Here is a 21,759-nt window from a genome sequence, read left to right on the forward strand (position 1 = left end):
CCAATGTTTTTAGTCACCAGAGCGAATATCACAGATGACATGAGCAACCCTTAAGGGTGCCTCTAACTTCATTCCAGCTTTCTGATACAGTAACATACGTCCTAACCCTTGCTCTTAGATTGGAGTAAAATCCTTCTATCACTTCATAAAATCGGGCCCCTAACATTTCATGGCTCTCAAGACCTGGCTATTCGAATAAGCCTTGAGGGCCTGCAAGCGCCTGGATACCCTATTGGGTGATTGGCCACGCTTTATAAATCCTGATTGATTTATCACTTGTGTCATACAGTAGCAAGAAATGGAACCAAAAGCCTTTTCACTATCAAGGCTTGAAATTACAAGTTCCTCTCTTCTCCATCCCTCAATTTTAGTTTATCTAGGGCCCGATGTAGGTGGCCATTTACCGGCCGGGTAACAGACCGGTAAATGGGTTTTTTGGGATGTAGGGGGGGCAATTTTACCGATTCGGTAAATTTACCGATTCGGTAAATTAACCGAATCGGTATTTTTACCGATTCGGTAACTTCTAGATGTAGGTGGGACTCTTCTGAGTCCCAAAGGCCTTTCAGATTCAGTATTTTACCAACCCAATCCAATTGGGTGGTAACATACCGAATCCAGGTGTGCATGCACATGTGTGCATGCACACCTATGCCATGTGACAGACAGACATGCCCTTAGGGCATGTCTGTGTGCCACATGGCACACATGCCTGTATTTGGGGTGCTAGAGGGTGTCAAAGTGACACCCCCTGCACCCTTGCTGGGATCGGTATTTACCGAATCAGTAAATACCGATTCGGTAATGCCCATTGATTCCTATGGGCTTCAATGCCCTCAATGGGCATTACCGAATCGGTATTTACCGATTCTGTAATACCTACATCCCCCCCCCCCCCCCCCCCTCTATTTTACCACTTCTTAAATACCGAATCGGTAAAATTCGGTATTTAAGAAGTGGTAAAATAAAATTACCTACATCTAGGCCCTAATTCGGAACCTGAAAGAACACATGCATGTATAAAGCGGCGCTATATGCTAATCTGAATCCAATCTGATAGCCTTTTCCAAGCACCCAAATAATACCCATTATTATCCCTGCAGCTTATTTTCAGTCTTTGTGTCCACCCCAAAGATAAGAGCCTGTATGCAGTACAATCTGAGGCATGTTTTCCAGTCTTCTGCAAGGTGGCAAATTGATTCCAATGGCGCCCTTCATCATGGGGGACATAATCCTTCCCAGGATCTTTGTAAAAAGTTTACAGATGCGGAACCAATATTCTAATTCCTTCCCTTCTTTTACCCAACTAGTGCTGAACCATCAGTTCTTAGGTGGGCCTCTCTTTTTAAAATAGCTGCAGAAAGTTTCCCATAATTGCAACATCTGCCCCTGAAGGCAGACAGAACAAGATGACCCTCTGTTAGGCCCGCTATGGACAGACCTCCAGTTCTGCTCCCCCTTGCTGATGGGCTGCTCCGCCGCCATTATTAAAATTGTTATCGGGGGAGGAGCTTCGCGGGCAACCAAGATGGCCGCGTGAGCTCGGAGCTCCGAAGACCCTCCGATCCTCCGTACTAATCCTGTCACACATCCTCTCAGAGTTTCGTGAGATATTGAAGATGAACCGACGCTGACACGGATCCCTTTGTCCGATTCCAAATCCGACATTCCTAGGTGAAGTTACACCGTGTGGAAATTTGCGGACTGCAGGGGACCGTAACATGAGCCAGGGCCTGTGATTGCGACAGTGCCAGACGGAGGTGACTAGGCACGGATCTGGCTGCTCCGGCTCCCAACGGAGCTAGCGTAGTGGCGGAGTGAGCGCATACTGGATGGAGTGCGGGTTTGATCGTTCCAAACGCAAGTGAACTGGTGAGGCCAGTTGTGTTGACTGGCGAGGTGGCCCGGAGATCAACCATGGCTGGCAAGGGTGGCGCTGACAAAGCACAGCCTCGGGTCAGCAGGAAGACTACGTATTCGCAGTCGAACAACATGGAGCGCTACGCTCAGCCGAGGGGCTCGCCTGGTGCCTCAACGAGACCCAAGGACCTGCATCGGGAGGTGTCGCCCGAGGTTCAAGAACCCACGCTCTGCGACATAATGGGCGCCATTGAAGGCATGATGGCCGAGATGCACCAGCAGCACGAAGTGATGGCGCACAAGGTGGACTCTCTGGCGATTGACGTCAACCTGATCAGAGCGGACCTGGGCAAAACGAACGAGCGAGTTAAGTCACTCGACATTAAGACCTCTAGCCTAACCACGGACGTCTCGGATTTGCAAACTGAGGTCCGCAACTTGAAGTCGACCAACGACATTTTTGCGAGGAGGCTCGAGGACTATGAGGGTCGGGCTAGGCGGCAGAACGTCCGCATTATTGGTGTGCCGGAGGGGGCCGAAGACTCAGCAGTGGAAGTGCTGAAGACCTGGTCCAGAACCATCTAGCCCCTAAGGGACTTAGTAAGTTCTTTTCCGTGGAACGGGCGCACAGGATGCCTGGGGGTCGGCCGAAGGAAGGTGCCCCCCCAAGGCCTATCATCGCCCGTGTGTTTAACTTTAGGGAGGTGGTGGGCCTCTGCAGTTCCAGAACGCTGCCATTAACTTCTTTCCGGACTTCACCCAGTCCATGCAGAAACGGAGACAAAGTTTCATGGGAGTGAAACGAAGGCTGCGGTGAGGAAAATTAAATTTTGGCCATGATGTGTTCCCTAGCGCGTACCCCACCGACTCCATGTACCAGCTTAAAGTGCATGTAACTTCCCTCCTGTGCCAGCTATGAAGACGCAAATACATTTGCGTCCACCGTCAACTTGTCCTCTTTCAGATGCACCATGAATGGATTATATAGTCCGTTCCTAAGTATGCTATGCCAACGTCTTTTTATAGTACACTTTTCACTTTTTCCTGCTCTAGCCAGAGTAGGCCCTGAATTCCTGCCATCTGAACCTCTTTTGTGGCTCCTGACTCTGCCCAGGCTACCTCTGTACTCGTGAACTCTGTCCTACATTCAGCGCGGCCCCTCGCGCTCAGCTCAAGCCTGCTTTCTGCCAAGACTGACTATAACCTTCGAGTTATCTGTTCCGCTCCCCGAGAATACATTCCTGCCTACTAGATCCTGTAAACATCCTCTCCAGCTGCAGAGCCAAAAGGGCCGACCTGTCTTAATGCAAGTAATTCATAGCCTCCGTTGCCATGCTTCCATGGAAGGCCCCGTGCCCCCACGCTTCACATGTAGACACTCAGGCGCTCATATACGCATCCACAGTTAGCATAGAATAGCCTCTACCCTAGAGACCTTTCCGCCCAGATAGTATAGTTCCTAAACATCAGATATCAGATATGATAGAAGTACAAGTTGATCTGACATGCCAGACTTCTGTCTCTTTCCGTCAGTGTAAATGTCAAGACCCCTGCACCCCGTCAATCACACGTCATGCAGCTGCGCGCGCATCCAAGCTTCCGATTTCTGCTGACATTGCAACCTTCTGTTAGCACCACCCTTTGGTGCCACCCACTTGCGTCACCTATCAGTGACGTTTCTAGCACACACCTCTAGTTCACGCCTAGTTTACGCCTCTTGATGATGTATTGGTACCACGTGTATACTGTTATCTTGTCTTCTCTCAGCTGTTACGCCTCTTACATTGAACATTATGATGTAAATCAAGTATATAAGCTATGTATTGTCAATAAACGAGAGCGCGCTCATCTATCCCTTCTGACACCCCTGTGGTGGTCAGAACATGATATCCTGATTCCTTTATGAGGAATAAAACCCTTAGAAACTCTAACACCACGGACTCTGTTTTCTTTCCTTCTGATTGAGTTATTATTGATTAAGTACTTACCTGCATAGAAATTAAGAGAGTAAATTAATTATTTACGTCATTTTGGCGCCCGAACAGGGACCCCTCCCCCACCTCACGCGCCGGTAGGTGCGTTGCAATCCGTGTCCCCTGCCATCAGTTAGACGGACTACACGTGTACTGGCAGGATTTCCTGCATCCCCCTCTGACCCACGGAGGTGACGAAGACTGCGATCAGTGCCCAGACGAGGCGGTGAGGAGTGCGGAGGATCCCGACCAGAGCCCAGCCGAAAGAAGCAAGGTCCGAGGTGTGAAGAGGCCCACCAGTTTTCCGAAGTTTTCCGAAGTTTTCCGAAAGTTCTCCGAAGTTTTCCGAAGTTCCGAGTCGAGTCCAGTCGAGTTTTCCGAGGCCTTCTGTTTCCGTGCTTCCCGGTGAGTACCATTGCTGGGTCGTATCTAGACGGGTTTGGGTACGCAAGTCCGGTCTGCACTGTTTTTAGGCAGTGTATCTGTACTGTTTAGCAGTATATAAAGTATTCCGAATTTCTGCACTGTTACAGCAGTGTATCCGTACCGTTGAGCGGTACATTCAGTGTAGGGGGTAGTTAGCTATGTCTTTAATGTTTTTATGTGATTAATGTTGTGGTATGAATGTGACTGTTTTATTGTGTATTAGTGTATTTCTTGTATCAACTAGCAACTCGTATCAAGGAATAAAGATCTAGCGTTCAAGTAATAAGTAAGCAGGATGCCGTTCCTCAGCAAGTTAAAACAGATCGGAACTAGGAAAGGGTTACTAGAGGAAGAAATTCCTATCCCCCCTAGGGACACTCCAGGCAATTTTATGTATCAGAAACACGGCATAGATGCCATATTATATCTAGATTTATGGGCCGATTACACCAAGCACCTAGACGAAAGACACAGATGGCCTGTTACCGGAACGTGGGATGCCGAGTGCATCATGAGGGTAGAAGAAGCATTATGGAAAAAGAAAGCTAGGCAATCCCAGAAGGACGCCATAGAATTTTGGCGTAAGGAATCACGTAAGCGTGCTGACAAAGCACTCCGTAGAGAAGACAGACTTAAAGAATCAGATAAAGAGCGAGAAAACGAATTAGTTACTGAGGGGATCCGAGTAAAAACAGAACAAATAGACCGTGCCCGAAATAATCTTGTAAACGGTATGTATCTCGTAGCAGATGGCCCATCCGAAACTGAATCAGAAATACCGAAAAACTTACCGACACCATTAGTTCCAACTAAAGTAATGCACAAGACTACTAAAGACATATTCCTGAATTCGTATCTAGAGGATGTAGCACCAGCTTATACCAACATGCCTGTTCGTGCCCTGCCTACTGACAGGGATGGGGGTGGCACTGCGCCCCCAGATAATGTTCCACCGGTACCGCGACAGACCTCCCCTGTTCCGCCACCTCCGCCACTTCCCCCCCTCAAAACGGATCTACCAAAACCAGTACTACCTGATCTTACTAAACGACAAATTCAAGTCCAGATACAGACTCCGCGGAGAGATAATGCCCAAGCATCCGCCTCAGGAGGTGCGACAGCGGGTCTACAGACCCCGCCACCGACACACAGATTGCATTTAAGGGACACGCAGAATCCTTTCCAGTCTCCCTATTCAGCCCGGCTTGACGCATTTAAAGATAGGATGTCAGTTTGTAGATATGATCCAGTACCCGGAAAAGACGATTTAATGGTATTAGCTTCACTGCGCTTAAGATCTGCCACCGATAGCTTGCTATGCTATGTAGGAATGCAGGAAGTTCTCGATAGACTATATAAATTCATACAGACAGGGAAAGACCCCGACAGTGTCAAAGCTGCCATGCATAAACAGAAAGTTGACATTCAAAAACAGATATTACGATTTTTCATAAATTGTGTAATAAGAGAACGAGACAGGCCCGAGACAGATCAAAGTGAATTAGACGCATTGAACAAGTGGGGCCAAAATATAGCAGACGCAAGGCATGATAAAGGGACTTGCATAGCCAGTATGTCCCAGAAAATTAGAAAGGCAGTATTGACAGCACACCAAGAAGAGAATGATAAAACTTCCTCCGAGGAGGAAGATGAAGATGAAACATCAGAAAAGTCTACAGATATAATAGCATATGTAGGTAAGGGAAATTACCTTAGGAAAGGCATCCGTCCGGAGAGCAAGAGAGTCCTTTTCTCCGCTTTAACAAATCCGAATTCTTCAGAACATCAGTTCCAGGAAACTGATAAAAGGCTTCGAGATCGAGCAGGGTACCATATACTCAATTCTATGGATGAACAGGAACTAGCCCGGTCAGCCGTGTTGTGGGCCGAAAACCCAGACATATATAATGATGACACGTTAGTGCAGACATTCTTGAACCTTTCCCCGGAAGAGCAGAAAATAGCAGGTGTATACATGATTCAGCACCTCCTCATCAAGTTCAGAAACCATCATTCTGATCCAGGTCCCTTACACGAAACATTAGAAGCACTAATCATGGATAGATGGAGAGGTTTTAGTACCAAATTAATACAAATAATTCTAGAACAACGACGCAAGTATAACACCTTCCTGAGCTCTGAATATGTTCCCGCCCCGCCTCCAGAAAGAAAAATGTACCACATGCAATGCGGTGGCGGCATTGAAAGCCAGAATCCCTTACGAGAAGTACATCCAGTTATGGGTGCCGATAATAATCTGAAACGTGTGTATGTTCACACACCACTGACTAAGTTAGAACTATTAGAAATGAAGAAATTAGTTCCGTGCCATGATAAAGACCCTGCAGGTTTTCACAGAGAGCTTAAAGACATGTTACTGATGGGAGATTACACGTATGATGATATTATGAAAATGTTAAAAGTACTGTTGCCCACGGGCATTTACGAGAAATTAAAGGAAAAGGATTGGGAAGTGGGAGAGTCAAAGATAGCATGGGCGGAGATAGAAGACGAAGAAAAGAAACGAGTCCCAGGGTTAGGCCTTGGGGATCTGACTAAAGCATTACCAGGTTTAATAGTACAGGTTCTGCCAAGACTATTGACAACTAGAAAGGAAGATTGGGACGCAATCTTGTCCTGCAAACAGAAACAAGATGAAGATACTAGTGACTTTTATTCAAGATTCGAGAAATGTTTCATTATCAATAGTGGCCTAAAAACTAGTAGCGAGTCATATCCACACCTTTTTGTAACAAAATTAGTAGAGAACGCCCTACCACTAGTTAAAAATAGAGTGTACAAGGTTGAAAGTACTTGGCAGGCAAATACGCCATCACAGATGTTACAAATGTTACAATATCACCAGAATAGAATTAGGGAAGAACAGGACCAGGAACAGAAACGTATGAAAGACACGAAAATGAAAATGTTAGTAGCCCAGACAATTCCAGCCGAGGGTCATAGAAAAGGTGGGGCCCAGACAAATCATTCTGCCGCTCCCGTTAAAGGGACATGTAATTATTGCAAGCAGCCAGGTCACTACGTACATGAATGTCCAGTCCTGAAACATAACATCGAGACAGGTAAAACTAAAGAAAGACCGCGTCCGCCTAGACATGAACAGGGTCAACAACAGACCTCACAGAACGAACAGCCAATGCAGAATACCCAGCCTATGCATGATCAGTCCCATACAGTACAGACAGTAGCAGTACCGCAGCCACAGCATGCTCAGACACAGCCCGCTGCCGCAACACGACAAGTATCACAACAGATGTACCAGTATGCCCAGTCGGCATATCCAGATCATCAGCGTTATACATGAAACAGCCTAGGGAGGGAAAGTGATTTGCCTCTTATTGAAATTCCTGTAGATCAAGAAGGTCCTTATGTACATAGTCACGTATTAGGAAAAGACAGAAAGTTTTTAATTGACACAGGGGCAAGTCGCACTACTATAAGTCATAATGAAGTTCCAGGGGCACCCCTCTCAGGCTCACAGAATGTTTCCCTTGGTTTCTCAGGACAGCCTATTGTAAATGAAGTATCAGAACCAGTACCACTAGCTGTGGGTCCATTATCTCGAGTTACAGATTTGTTACTTACGAAATCATGTCCCGAAAATTTGTTAGGAATTAAAACACTGAAGGCTCTAGGAGCTATAATTTGCTGTTCCCCGGAGGGAGTCAGACTCTTTCTGCGGGATTTCAAGGGTCATTATGTTCTACGTGACTTTGATGTCAGACTGAAAAATGTACCAGATCACTTATGGGCAAAAGGCCCAGCTGATGTAGGTTGTATGCATATCACCCCATACCGTGTTACACTCAAGACAGGAGTTGTTCTACCCAGAATCAGACAATACAAGTTACCACCCGATGCTGTAGTGGCTTTACTGAAAATCATTGAAGAGCTTATTGCCCAAGGAGTGGTCGTAGAGACCGACTCCAATATCTGTAATTCGCCTATCATTCCAATTCTTAAACGTACAGACCGCAATGCACCGCCAGTATACCGGCTGGTGATTGATCTTCGAGAACTGAACAAATGCATTGTACCACAGTATCCTGTGGTCCCCGATATCTCCTCCCTGTTAACTGCTATTGATTCAGAAGCAACGTTCTTTACTGTAATCGATCTCAAGAACGCTTTCTTCAGTGTACCTATTGACCCGGAGAGCCAATATCTCTTCGGATTCAGTTTAAATGGACGAAGTTTCAAATTTTCCCGCGCACCTCAAGGATTTACAGAAAGCCCCAGCATCTATAGTCAAGCACTGAAAAGACAACTAGATTGTATCCAAATGCCGGTTAATACCGCTTTACTACAGTACGTCGATGATCTGCTGATCACCGCACGAAGTGAGCCCGAATGTGAACAAGCATCTCTGATAGTTTTGCATTTTCTGGCCGACAAGGGACACAAGGTGTCTCCTTCGAAGCTACAATTCTGTGTTCAGCAAGTTGTGTACTTGGGTCACTTGCTGTCCAAAGTGGGGAGACAGCTCACTCCCGATCGCATTCAGTTAATTGTAAACATGCCACGACCCCAGACGCAAAAGGAAGTACGGGCCTTCATAGGCCTCACCTCGTACTGCAGACAATGGATTCCCCAATATGCATTTCTAGCTAAACCACTCATCCAGTTAACGACACAGGAGGCAGCGACTTCGACTGTCCTCCCTTGGACTCAGGAACACACACAAGCCTTTGAGGAATTAAAGAAAGTTTTATGCCAAGCACCAGTTTTAGCGACACCATGTTACAGCAAACCGTTTACACTTTTTGTTACAGAACGTGACGGTACAGCATTGTCTGTCCTCACTCAAGATCAAGCAGGTTCACATAAGCCTTGCGCTTATTTTTCAAGCACATTGGATTCAGTAGCACAGGCACTTCCTGCATGCTTAAAGTCAGTAGCAGCAACAGCGTTAGCAATCAGACAAAGCGATTCAATTGTTTTAGGTCATCAGTTAACAGTACAAGTTCCACACTCTGTAGAGGTTCTGTTAAACAGAACCCAGACTCAACACTTAACTATAGCACGACTGACAGGTTACGAATTGACATTATTCCAGCCACACATAGAAATCAGACGCTGCAGTATCTTGAATCCAGCAACATTGTTACCTACAGTTATGACAGATCCAGCTCCACATGATTGTATAGAGATTATTAATGCAGTAACAAAGCCCAGACGAGATTTAACAGATGTTCCATTGACAAATCCAGACCTGACACTTTATGTGGATGGTTCATGCATGAGAACAAGTACAGGAGAGTTAGTGGCCGCATATGCCGTGACCACTGAAACTGAAGTTAAGGAAACACATCGTATTGATACACTGTCTGCTCAAGCGGCAGAGCTCATCGCTCTGACCCGAGCCTGTATTCTAGCGAAGAACAGAAATGTTAACATATACACAGATTCCCGTTATGCGTTCGGAGTCGTACACGACTTTGGTATGCTCTGGCAAGAACGAGGTTTTCTGACCTCTCATGGCACAAAGATACAGCATGGTCCCCTCATACAAGCACTGCTAGAAGCAATACATCTGCCTTCAGCCATTTCAGTCATGAAGTGTAAAGCACATACTAAAGCCACAGATTCTGTTTCCCAGGGTAATGACCTGGCAGATCAGACTGCAAAACATACAGCACTCACTCACACTCAGACAACTGATACGATAAAGACAACAGATCCGACAAACTGCATGACAGTCAGAGATCCCACACTAGATGTTATTGACATTCAGACACATGCTACTGCAGACGAAATAAAGAAATGGACCGAACTAGGAGGGATCCAGACAGATCAAGGTTGGATGACGGGAAAATCTACATGGTTTCTCCCTGACTCTATGGTTCAAGTCATGATAAATACAGCACATAGTCCTGCCCATCTGGGAGAGAAAGCCATGCTAGACAGTTTGCAAAATCTCTGGTACAATAAACACTTACGAGCAGCCGCAAAACAGAAAGTACGTACTTGCATGATCTGTTGTCAGTTCAATCCAGGTAAAAGCGTCCCTATAGAGCAAGGTGGATTTCATCCTCCCGATCACCCTTTTGAAGTCCTCCAGATGGATTACATCCAGATGGACCGTTGTCGAGGATTTAAATATGTTCTCGTAGTTGTCTGTGCTCTGTCCCGCTGGACCGAAGCATACCCAGTCCCAGATTACACTGCTCCGACCACTGCCAAACAGTTGGTTTGTGAATTTTTCCCACGGTACGGCTTGCCCCGTGTCGTGTACTCAGATAACGGTCAGCCATTCTCGTCTGCCCTAATGAAAGAAGTCTCCTTGTTATTAGGATACCAGTGGAAGTTCCATTGTGTCCGACATCCAGAAGCCGCAGGCCTTGTTGAAAGGCATAATCAGACATTAAAGATTCGCCTTGCCAAAATATGTCAGGAAAAAGGGGTCGACTGGATAGTCGCCCTGCCGGTGGCACTATTCTATATGAGAATGGTCGCCCATTCGAGATCAGGGCTATCTCCGTACGAAGTGGTCTTTGGCAGACCACCGAATATGTGGGGGACGCCCATTCCTAAAAAGATAACCGATGTTGATTCTAATATGTTGACAGATTACCTTGCCTCCTTGATGTCTGCACTCCAATCATGTCGTTCACAGGTTGCCGCAGCCTTCCCTGACAACACCGATGTAAAGGAGCATGACGTCCGCCCCGGAGATGTTGTTTTAGTCCGAAACTTCGACAGGAAAAGTCCGTTGGAGCCCCGCTGGAAGTCTCCGAAGACCGTTCTACTTACGACAAGGACCGCAGTCAAGTTGGAAGGAAGAAAGGGGTGGGTCCACCTAAGCCATATCAAAACATTCCCAGGACTGAAACCGGAACAAGACACACCCACCCCCACCAAAGACTGTGATCACAAAGACTTTTCCGAACCCAAACGAGAAAAAACTCCTCAAGAACAATATCGTATGAAGTTACGATCTAGCAAGTCAGACAGTTTAATTGTTTAAGTCCTCCCCTAGGTGAATCGGTTAAATAGTTTCTGACATGTATCCCCTAGATCGAGTTAGAGAGAGAGAAGAAAAGAAAAGAACATATTGCAAATCACTTCGTAGTCACTGCATAGTGACATTAATAATTATGTTTATTCTAAGTATATTAATAATTGTTGCTAGCATCTTGTTACCTATATACTATCCTATTTTCAAGCGTGAACAATCTGCTTACAATGTCTCTGCTGAACACACTTTTAGTGAGTTACCTCCTCATGAGCTTTCCTACAGACTTGCGCTGCGCAACAATACATTCATTAGTATGTTACATCATTCTCATCAAACTAACAATGCTACAAATTGCTGGATATGTGGCCGACTCCCTCCCTACCAGAATTACAAGGGGGCGCTGCCTCTCTTTCCGTATCCGTTCACTCACAATGGCTCCTGCGGAGCATGGTTTAAGATAATTAATTCTTTAGATCCCGACATTGCTGTTTTCGATGGGGGTTGGGTTTGGGGAAACTTGAACTTGGTCCTACTAGACGTCTGTTACCCGGATAAGGAGGGACTGCCCATTAGAATAGGAACTGATCTAGAAAATGAAGTATATGGATTAGGTAATTATACAATTAGCCTTATGATTCTTACTGTCGAATCCGAAGCCGCACCCGTTCTACCTATTATGTCAGTACTGCCAGTCACTGGTGAACTATGTATCAAGAAGAAAGGTTCAGTACACTTAGGTCATAGTAAATGCACTACTGTGGTCGAATTCAGTGATGATGGAAAGTCATCTTTCAAAGCTATCAGTCATTCTTACTTTGTGTGTGGTCATACCGCATACATTCGTCTACCTCCAGATTGGGATGGTACCTGTTACATTGCATTCCTTCTGCCACCCGTTTTTCTAGCTCCTTCTGATTACCATAGAAATAGCAATCTAGTAAAGAATAGACCCAGAAGAGATACCCCCCTTGTCGACTACACAGAAACGGCATGGGAACAGTACACTGATTTTAATAAAGGATTCTTTTTCTTTTTAGGTCCTGTCCAGAATAGTAAATTAATACGCAGATTAACTAGAACACTTGAAGCCGTAGTACATGAAACTACCTCCGCCCTAGGTAACTTAACAGAAGAGCAGTCCGCTATGCGGGTTGTTGTCCTTCAGAATCGTCTTGTAATTGACGTCATCTTGGCAGATAGAGGTGGAGCATGTAAGGTCATCGGGTCAAGCTGCTGTGTTTTCATTCCACAGAATGCACCATCTGTATATCAAGCTATCACCCGTCTTCATAAAATTGCAAATCAGATACATCAGAATCCAGGCACCTGGACTTGGTCCGGTTGGTTCTGGACAACGTTAACAGCTTGGGGATGGAAGATCCTATCCTTCCTAGGCATTGGCCTAGTCCTAGTATTCAGTTGCTGCCTGTGCCTACAGTGTGGGCCAGCGATTTGTGGACTATGTGCCACTTCTTGTATTGAACATTCCAGTTTCCACTCAAAACGTAACCGAAGGAAAGAAGAACAAATGATGTTACAAGAACAGACTGATCGATTCATGAGGATCGATATTTCATGAAGGGTCCGTAGGGAACAAGGAGGGAATGAGGAAAATTAAATTTTGGCCATGATGTGTTCCCTAGCGCGTACCCCACCGACTCCATGTACCAGCTTAAAGTGCATGTAACTTCCCTCCTGTGCCAGCTATGAAGACGCAAATACATTTGCGTCCACCGTCAACTTGTCCTCTTTCAGATGCACCATGAATGGATTATATAGTCCGTTCCTAAGTATGCTATGCCAACGTCTTTTTATAGTACACTTTTCACTTTTTCCTGCTCTAGCCAGAGTAGGCCCTGAATTCCTGCCATCTGAACCTCTTTTGTGGCTCCTGACTCTGCCCAGGCTACCTCTGTACTCGTGAACTCTGTCCTACATTCAGCGCGGCCCCTCGCGCTCAGCTCAAGCCTGCTTTCTGCCAAGACTGACTATAACCTTCGAGTTATCTGTTCCGCTCCCCGAGAATACATTCCTGCCTACTAGATCCTGTAAACATCCTCTCCAGCTGCAGAGCCAAAAGGGCCGACCTGTCTTAATGCAAGTAATTCATAGCCTCCGTTGCCATGCTTCCATGGAAGGCCCCGTGCCCCCACGCTTCACATGTAGACACTCAGGCGCTCATATACGCATCCACAGTTAGCATAGAATAGCCTCTACCCTAGAGACCTTTCCGCCCAGATAGTATAGTTCCTAAACATCAGATATCAGATATGATAGAAGTACAAGTTGATCTGACATGCCAGACTTCTGTCTCTTTCCGTCAGTGTAAATGTCAAGACCCCTGCACCCCGTCAATCACACGTCATGCAGCTGCGCACGCATCCAAGCTTCCGATTTCTGCTGACATTGCAACCTTCTGTTAGCACCACCCTTTGGTGCCACCCACTTGCGTCACCTATCAGTGACGTTTCTAGCACACACCTCTAGTTCACGCCTAGTTTACGCCTCTTGATGATGTATTGGTACCACGTGTATACTGTTATCTTGTCTTCTCTCAGCTGTTACGCCTCTTACATTGAACATTATGATGTAAATCAAGTATATAAGCTATGTATTGTCAATAAACGAGAGCGCGCTCATCTATCCCTTCTGACACCCCTGTGGTGGTCAGAACATGATATCCTGATTCCTTTATGAGGAATAAAACCCTTAGAAACTCTAACACCACGGACTCTGTTTTCTTTCCTTCTGATTGAGTTATTATTGATTAAGTACTTACCTGCATAGAAATTAAGAGAGTAAATTAATTATTTACGTCAGCGGGACATGGATATGAAGTACGCTATGTTGTTTCCTGCTAAACTACGTATCGAACATGATGGCAGGGCTTTGTTCTTTGACTTGCCGGAGGTGGTCTCGGACTGGCTTGATACCTTGCCCCAGCGATGTGAAGACACAGAGGAACGATCGGAAGAAGCCACTGGCGGTCAAGACCGGCAGGAATGAGGATTTGCTATAGGATTCTTGTTGGACAACGGGTTACCATCAGCTGTCTGGTTCGGTAATCCTGTTCGCATAACGGGGCTTCCCCTGTACTTTTCTATTTGGAGGATGGGGGGGGATAGGATTACCTCCTTTCTCCTTGGGGGCTTTTCGTAGATTAGTTTTCTAGGGGCGACAGGCACACTGCGAGTTGGGTGGGCTATTTAGTCTGATGCAGGGGTGCAGGGTGGGGGGTGGACGGGTTCTTTGTTTTTGTTCATGGGTTGACTTTTCTTATTCTCTGTTTCCCTTTTGGCAAGGCAATTGGCTGTGTGTTTCAGTTCGCATAATGGCAGTGCCCGTCGAGGGCGGGATGGGTGGGGATTTCGATGATGGGGGGTAGGAAATTGAATGTTCTAAGCTGGAATGTCAACGGACTGGGGGACCGTATTAAGAGGGGTATTGTACTGCAAATGTTCAAGAGGTGTGTGCCGGATGTTATACTGTTGCAAGAAACGCATTTGGTGGGGAACACATGCTACGCACTTAATAGAAAGGGTTTCAAGATGGTGGCACACTCAGGGTTCTCCTCGGGCTCCCGGGGGGTGGGGATAATGGTGCGCTCGACCCTCCCCCTGGAGATTGACTCGAAGGTGGTCGATGAGGGAGGACGTTACGTCGCAGTCACGGGGAGGTGGGAGGGGCGTAACTTGGCTCTAGTTTCGATTTATGTCCCCCCTGGGTTACAGACGGACACCTTCGGAGATCTTGGGGGCGCCATTTTAGGTCTTCTCGAGGGGTTGCTTCTTTTGGGGGGCGACTTCAATGCAGTGGGTTCGGGGCCGTTAGATCGGCACCCATCCAGAGACCTTCGAGGTGCGCAGACCTGGCTTCCTGACTTCCTTGACACCCTAGGACTTGTTGACTGCTGGAGACTGCGGCATCCCACCCAGCGCCAATACTCGTTCCATTCAGGGGCTCACGGTAGCCTCTCCAGGATTGACTATGTTCTTACATTAGCGGCCCACGCATCGGCGGTCTCGGAGGCCAGATTGATGGCGGGGGCCTCTCGGACCACTCTCCGGTCTGGGTGTCCTTTGATTTTGATATTGGGTCGGCCGAAAGGGTGGCTCCGATAAACCCATGGTACTTTCGTGATCCCAAGACTCGTGGACTCCTGGCCAAAGCCATGGAGCTCTACTTCTCCGAAAACACGGGCTCGGTCGCCTCCACTGTCTCCTTATGGGAGGCATTCAAGACTGTCCTGAGGGGGGAGGCGTTCTCCCTTATTGCTGAAGTGCGGAGACGCAGGGACGTGGATGTGGTGACTATCGAGTCCGACATAGCGGCGATTGATACTCAGTTGGAGGCCGGCCCGACGCCGGATCTCCTTCACGCGCTCTCGCTTAAACAGTCAGAGTATCGCGCCACTGTTACGGAGGCGGCGAAGGCCATGGGTAAGGAGCAGCAGGGGCGGATCTATGAGGTCGGGGACAAAGCCGGTAAACTTATTGCCTGGCTAGACAAGAAGGAGAGGGCTAGCCGCGTGGTCCCGGAAGTGTTGGGGGAAGGTGGCGTGGCTGTCACCGACCCCAGCACCATTGCCCTTGCCTTCGCGGACTACTTCTCGTCCGTTTATACCTCAACCTCCGAGATGCCGAAAGAGGACTCTGATGCCTTATTGCGAGACATAGAGGTCCCGTGTCTATCGGATACTGAGAAGGAAGATATGGATAGAGACATTGCGGTGGACGAGATCGCTCAGGCGATACGCTCCCTGCAATCCAGCAAGGCTCCAGGCCCCAACGGTATCCCAGTGGGGCTGTACAAGATTAAGCCGGACCTCGTCGCTTCGTCATTGCGGGCTATGTTCCTTGAGGCGCGGGAGTCTGGTGCCCTTCCCCCCGACCAGAGGCTGGCCACCATTGTGGTCAATCACAAGGAAGAAAAGCCCAGAGATTTGTGTCGGTCATACCGTCCTATCTCGCTACTGAATGCTGAGCCCAAGATCTTGGCTAAAGTGCTAGCCAACCGTCTGGTTGGAGCAATAGCCGATTTGGTGCACCCGGACCAGTCGGGTTTTATTCCACACCGTAACACCGCCCTCAATTTGAGAAGACTTCACGGAGCCCTCGCGAGGGTCCGCACCCTCCGGGAGCCGGCCATCTTGGCGTCCCTTGACGCCACGATGGCCTTCGACTCCCTTGAGTGGCCATATTTGTGGGCGGTGCTGGAGAAGTTTGGGTTTGGTCCGGGGTTTATTGGATGGGTTAAGTTCCTGTATGCCAACCCGCTTGCCAAGGTGGCGGTTAACGGCCGTGCATCGGCTCCATTTGCCCTTAGTAGAGGCACCAGGCAGGGGTGCCCCCTGTCCCCTCTTTTGTTTGCACTGGCACTGGAACCTTTGGCGGCGTGGTTGAGAGGGCATCCGGACATAAGGGGAATCAAGTGGTCCCCGGGTTTTGAGGACAGAGTGTCTCTGTACGCAGATGACATTCTCCTGTACCTCACCTCGCCGTGTATGTCCCTTATTGTTGTGTGTGACGTCCTGGGTACCTTTGGTAGACACTCGGGACTCGTTATTAACTGGTCGAAGTCCCATTTATATGTCCTGAGGGGAGAGGTCCCGAGACTCCTGCGGGACTGTAACATACAGGTTGCGAGACAGGGGTTCAAATACCTGGGCATCTACATCTCTGCTGACCCCACGGTGCGCTACACGAACAACTTGCTCCCCCCTCTTGCGCGCCTTCGGCGTGATGTGGAGGGATGGCGGAAGTTGCCGCTTTCCTTGCTCGGACGGGCAGCATTGTTTAAAATGATGTCCCTACCCCGGTTTCTGCACGTACTTCAGAATACCCAGGATCTGGTCCCGTCGGCATACTTCAGAGAGGTTGAAGGCCTCCAGCGGGCCCTACTCTGGGATGGCAGGCCACGCATCGCTATTTCCAAACTGACTCTCCCGTGGTACGACGGAGGGATTGCGTTGCCTGACATCCGTAGGTATTATTGGGCGCCTCAATTGGTGGCCATTAATCACGGATTCTATGGGCCAGGCGTAAATCCGGGCTTTGCCATGGACCGATGGCTCCTGGGTGATGGGAAATACTACAGGGCTCTGTACTCTAGGTCTCTGGATGGGAGAATGACAGATCCCACTAAAACGTCGGTTCACATTTGGAGAGCGGTGACGAAGGCACAGGGATGGAAGGGCAAACTTACAATGATGACTCCACTCTACGACTCAAATCTGTTGGGCAACTTGTGGCACACAAAGGGGTTTGACCGATGGGACCTGATAGGCATCTCCAGGGTGGAAGACATGATGACTAGGGGTCAGATCAAGACATGTGAGGCACTTCAGAGAGAATTTCAGCTGGGGGAAAGGGAGTTCTTCAGGTACGCCCAGTTAAAACATGCCCTCCTGGCGGTTACACCGGAAGGTGAAAAGATCCCCGAATCTTCCCCACTGGAGGACAGGTTGTTGGACGGCTACATGCCCGACAGCGCTATCTCCCTGACCTGTAAAAAACTCATTAACGTTTGTACGGACCTTCTGTTAGGGGTGCGAGATCAGTGGACCCGGGATGGGATTGAGCTGGACGACGAGGATTGGCAGTGCGCGGTCTCGTCCCCGAAGGAGGTGGCGATCCAGGCCAGACTTCGACTCGTGCAACTGAAAATCTTGCATAGAGTTTACGTCACTGGCCTCCGACTGATTCACATGGGTCACTCTGAGGATGGTCTCTGTAGACGGAGGTGTGCTTCCCTGGCAACATTCATGCACATCATGTGGGAATGTAGGGCGGTGGCTGCATATTGGAGGCGTATACACACAGTGATGGGTGAAGTGACGGGAGTTGACTTGCCTGCGGAAGCCCAGCGCTGTCTATTGAATGTATGGGGCCCTACGGACTACACAAGTTCACAAACTCAATGGGTCACCCTGGGCAACATGGTGGCTAAAAGGGACATTGCACAGAAATGGGGAGCGGCTCTGCCCCCTACGGTAGAGATGTGGAAGGCTAACATGGACTGGTGCATGTTCCGGGAAAAAAATGTGTATGTTGCCAGGGGTAGGCCCAAAAAGTGGAATAAGATTTGGGGGCCCTGGAATGAATATAGAGGTGATATTTGCCTCCCGCCGGACGCAGCGCCCTTGGAGGAGTGACTGTCCCCTTAGCCCCTGATTCCGGCTGCTTAGCTATACACAATGTCCTGACTCCTCCCTCCCCTCGAAACCCAAGCATGTGACCTGTTCCTGTATCCTATTTTCTATATAGGCCCATCCTGCCCTGAAGTAGGGCGATGCCGTACTCATTTCTTTTGGCTTGCCATTCGCACCGTTATAGGTGCTTTTCCGTTGTTATACTGTTTCCTTTCTTCATTTCATAATATAAAATAAACCTCATGTGATTCTGTATTGTATTCTGTGTGCACCACTTTACACTGCAGGGAGTCTTGCTGCCAAGCCTTCGGGATGTATGGCTGAATAGCTGTGTACTATTGTGTTGTAAATAAAGGTTTTCCCCCCAAAAAAAAAAATTGTTATCTCCTGAGACTTCTTTAACCAACTTCCAAATGACCCTTATGACAGCCCCGAACGATCTTTACTTACTTGGGCTTGCTTTTTTGGGGGTTTCTTTAGGACAGGAGATATCACAGGGATACAAAGATTTTTTTTTTTCAATCTTTGATGGTGGATTTCGTGCCTTAGACACTGTGGTACTGTAGCCTGGGTGGATTGATGGACTGGAAACTCTTTAATTTTGGATAAGGCTTTATTTTAGAAAGAGTCTTTCTAGTGCGGGATGTCAGACTTTTCTTCGCGAATTCCGCTGTATCCACGCCGGCTGGCTTCACTTCCTCGTCCTCTGTCTCCACGGTGCCTGGTTCCCAGTGGTTCCTCTCAGGTGAGTGGCAAAGGGGAAACAGAGAAAGGAGGCCGTCAGGACTCTAGGACTCTTTACAGTGGGGCCCCGGGGGAACCAGGAAGTGAAGGACACCGTTGCTCTGTGTGTATATACACTCTGATGTGGTGCTAGGGGTACGTGGTGAGGGTAGAGTGTCGGGGAAGGTAGGGGATGGACAAGGATAGACTCGGGAAGGGTTACATACAATATATATAAAGCGGGCGATGGCAGCCGCTGCAGCACTAAGGAGGAGAGACTCCCCGCCTCCCAACCCAGCCTGCAATATGCTCCCGTACCTGTTTCAGCCACACTCCTCCCTCAGGAGTGTGGCACGGGGCTTCGTGGGGACGTTGGCCTCCTGGCTCGCCTTCCTTCTTCCCGTTCGGACTCCGTTCTCCACTCTTGTCTCTCCATACATTCCACCGCGCTCCTGCTCCTTCCTCGGAGGTGTCATCACACGCCGCCTCCTTCTCTTCCGGTCTTTTCTCCAGACGTGTGAAGCCGACGTCACGGGTGGGTGTGTCCTCGTCCTCTGCATACACCCAGTTAAAGGCGCCTTCCTTATTCTTGTCCGTTTCGTCCAGGATTGACCCTGGCGACCAGTCGCCCTGAGGGGAAGGAGGGGAAGGATGTTCAGCGACCCACCATTCTTCCTTTGATGTCCATGTGTCCACCCTCCGACCCTCTTTGTTACAGGTACAAAAGGGGGTGGTGGTGATGATCACTGTGTCACACGAACGCACTTCTCACCTCATACTTATAAGCGAGCGAGTCTTTGGTTGGAGTAGTGACCCTGCCTTTAAAGTCACAAGATGGGTTTGTGGGTTCTACGCCTTCACTACACTTCCAGTATGTAGGACTGACGTCAGACAACCTTTCCCCTGCTACTGCTACAGTCTTAAGGCTGTGGCACCCCACTTTGCAATCCCTGGGGGGCGGGTTCAAATGATAAACCCCTCTATAGTTGGGGGCCAAGCTTGGAGATGTACAGGACTTGCAGGACTTCCGGGACTGGCACAACATTTGGATATCCAAACTGGGAGACGTCATGTGCAGCCCTACCCGTAGCTACTTCACGAATCTGAGATCCGAGTCTGGAATGCACAAACAACCATTTGTCACTGGTTACAATTGTATCCTGCACAATTCCCTGCACAGCAGCCTGAAAGAGTACCCAGAGTTCAACTTGCTAAAGACTTAACTGCTGATAGAGGATTTAGGAAGACACTAAATATCCCTACAATCCCTTCTATGTCACTCACTAGTGATCAATATCCCCAACATATGTCACACTCAGGTCAGCTTGGGAAACAGACGTGGAACCGCTTATAAATGACAAATGCACGGACACTCTTGAAGCCTGCAGCAACCGCAGTGCAGGTCCGCCTGCTCCAATTGGCTTACTTGACCAGATACCGCCTTACAAAGAAGAAACTTTGACACTTAGGGCAGGATCATTCTCAGAAATGTCAGTGGAGTGATGTCCCTGGTGGGTACTTCACACACGCTGTCTGGCACTGTTGGAGACTTCACTCCTAGTAGGCAGGAGTTGGCAGGACACTGTGGACAGTTTTGGACTGTCAGACTGAGCTGACCCGGAAGTCAACATTGCTCATTTCCTGTAGTCACTGGGGGCAGTGCAAATAGGCTGCTCCTCCTCCTGCTTGTGACATAGAGACTTGGAGGTGAGCCAGTGAGTGTGTGAGGTAGCAGCTGGCACACTGGTGACCCCGTCCAACTCTGTGTCACAAGTATCTGATGCCTATCCTTCCTTCATCACTGCGCCGTCATCTACTGTCATAGTGCCGCACTGCTGCTGGTGTTCAGTTAAGTGCCTTGATTTTAGGGGGTGCCTGGCTGTTTGAAGCCGGGGACATGTGCTGGGCAGTGCGGTCCTCTCCCCAGGTCCTTTGGCCGACCTGCTTGGCTGAGCTGTTGGCTCACGAAGGCTGATTGAGGGGCTAGATCATCTACTGCTGCAGCGGCCTAGCCAAGCCCATCCTTTCATGTTGAATACTGTCTTGCGGCCAATGTGAGAATCAATCTACGCCCGCCCCCTTCTTGGTAGACATTGTAGACAAAACTGTCTGTGACCAGATCCACGGAGGTCTATAGAGGTCCAAGGATGCTTTACTGGGGGTGAGCAGTGCCACGAGAGGGTGAAGGTGGCAGAACAGGAAGGCGATTGTGGCTCAGCTAGAAGATACACTGAGCTAAGCCATGTTGCATCTGAGGCTACTTTGCCACTTTGTTGAATTGTGCCTTAAGAGTCTGACTGATAGTATGACATTGATATGGCTGCTATGGTGGAAAAGCGCACAATGCTTCTTATTTTCTAAGAATGGACTAAATTGTATTAATGAATTATGCTCCCTTCCACAGTGCCTTTCTCAATTCTTGTTCCTTGTTGAGCATATTGAAGCTGGTTCCTGCATCTTGATCTGCTGGTTGCTTCTGCTTGCCTGTGAATTGCAGTCATTCACCAGTGGCAGTATCTATCTAGTGTTGGGGGGTAGTACGAGTTTGGGAAACCAAGGTGTGGACCACAGGCAGGCAGATCATAAAGGTATGACAAGAGAATACATGTACGCCAAAGGATTACCATAGAAGTGAAGCTGCTGGTTAC

At 48.4% G+C, this 21,759-nt stretch overlaps 1 protein-coding gene across 3 annotated transcripts in view; it reads right to left on the reverse strand.

Moving 5' to 3' along the window:
• Positions 1-21,759, reverse strand: part of PARD6A (par-6 family cell polarity regulator alpha) — a 321,452-nt gene that overhangs the window by 281,544 nt on the left and 18,149 nt on the right. The window lies entirely within an intron of this gene.

Source organism: Lissotriton vulgaris, chromosome 12 (genome assembly GCF_964263255.1).
Source record: "Lissotriton vulgaris chromosome 12, aLisVul1.2, whole genome shotgun sequence".
Taxonomy (NCBI): domain Eukaryota; kingdom Metazoa; phylum Chordata; class Amphibia; order Caudata; family Salamandridae; genus Lissotriton; species Lissotriton vulgaris.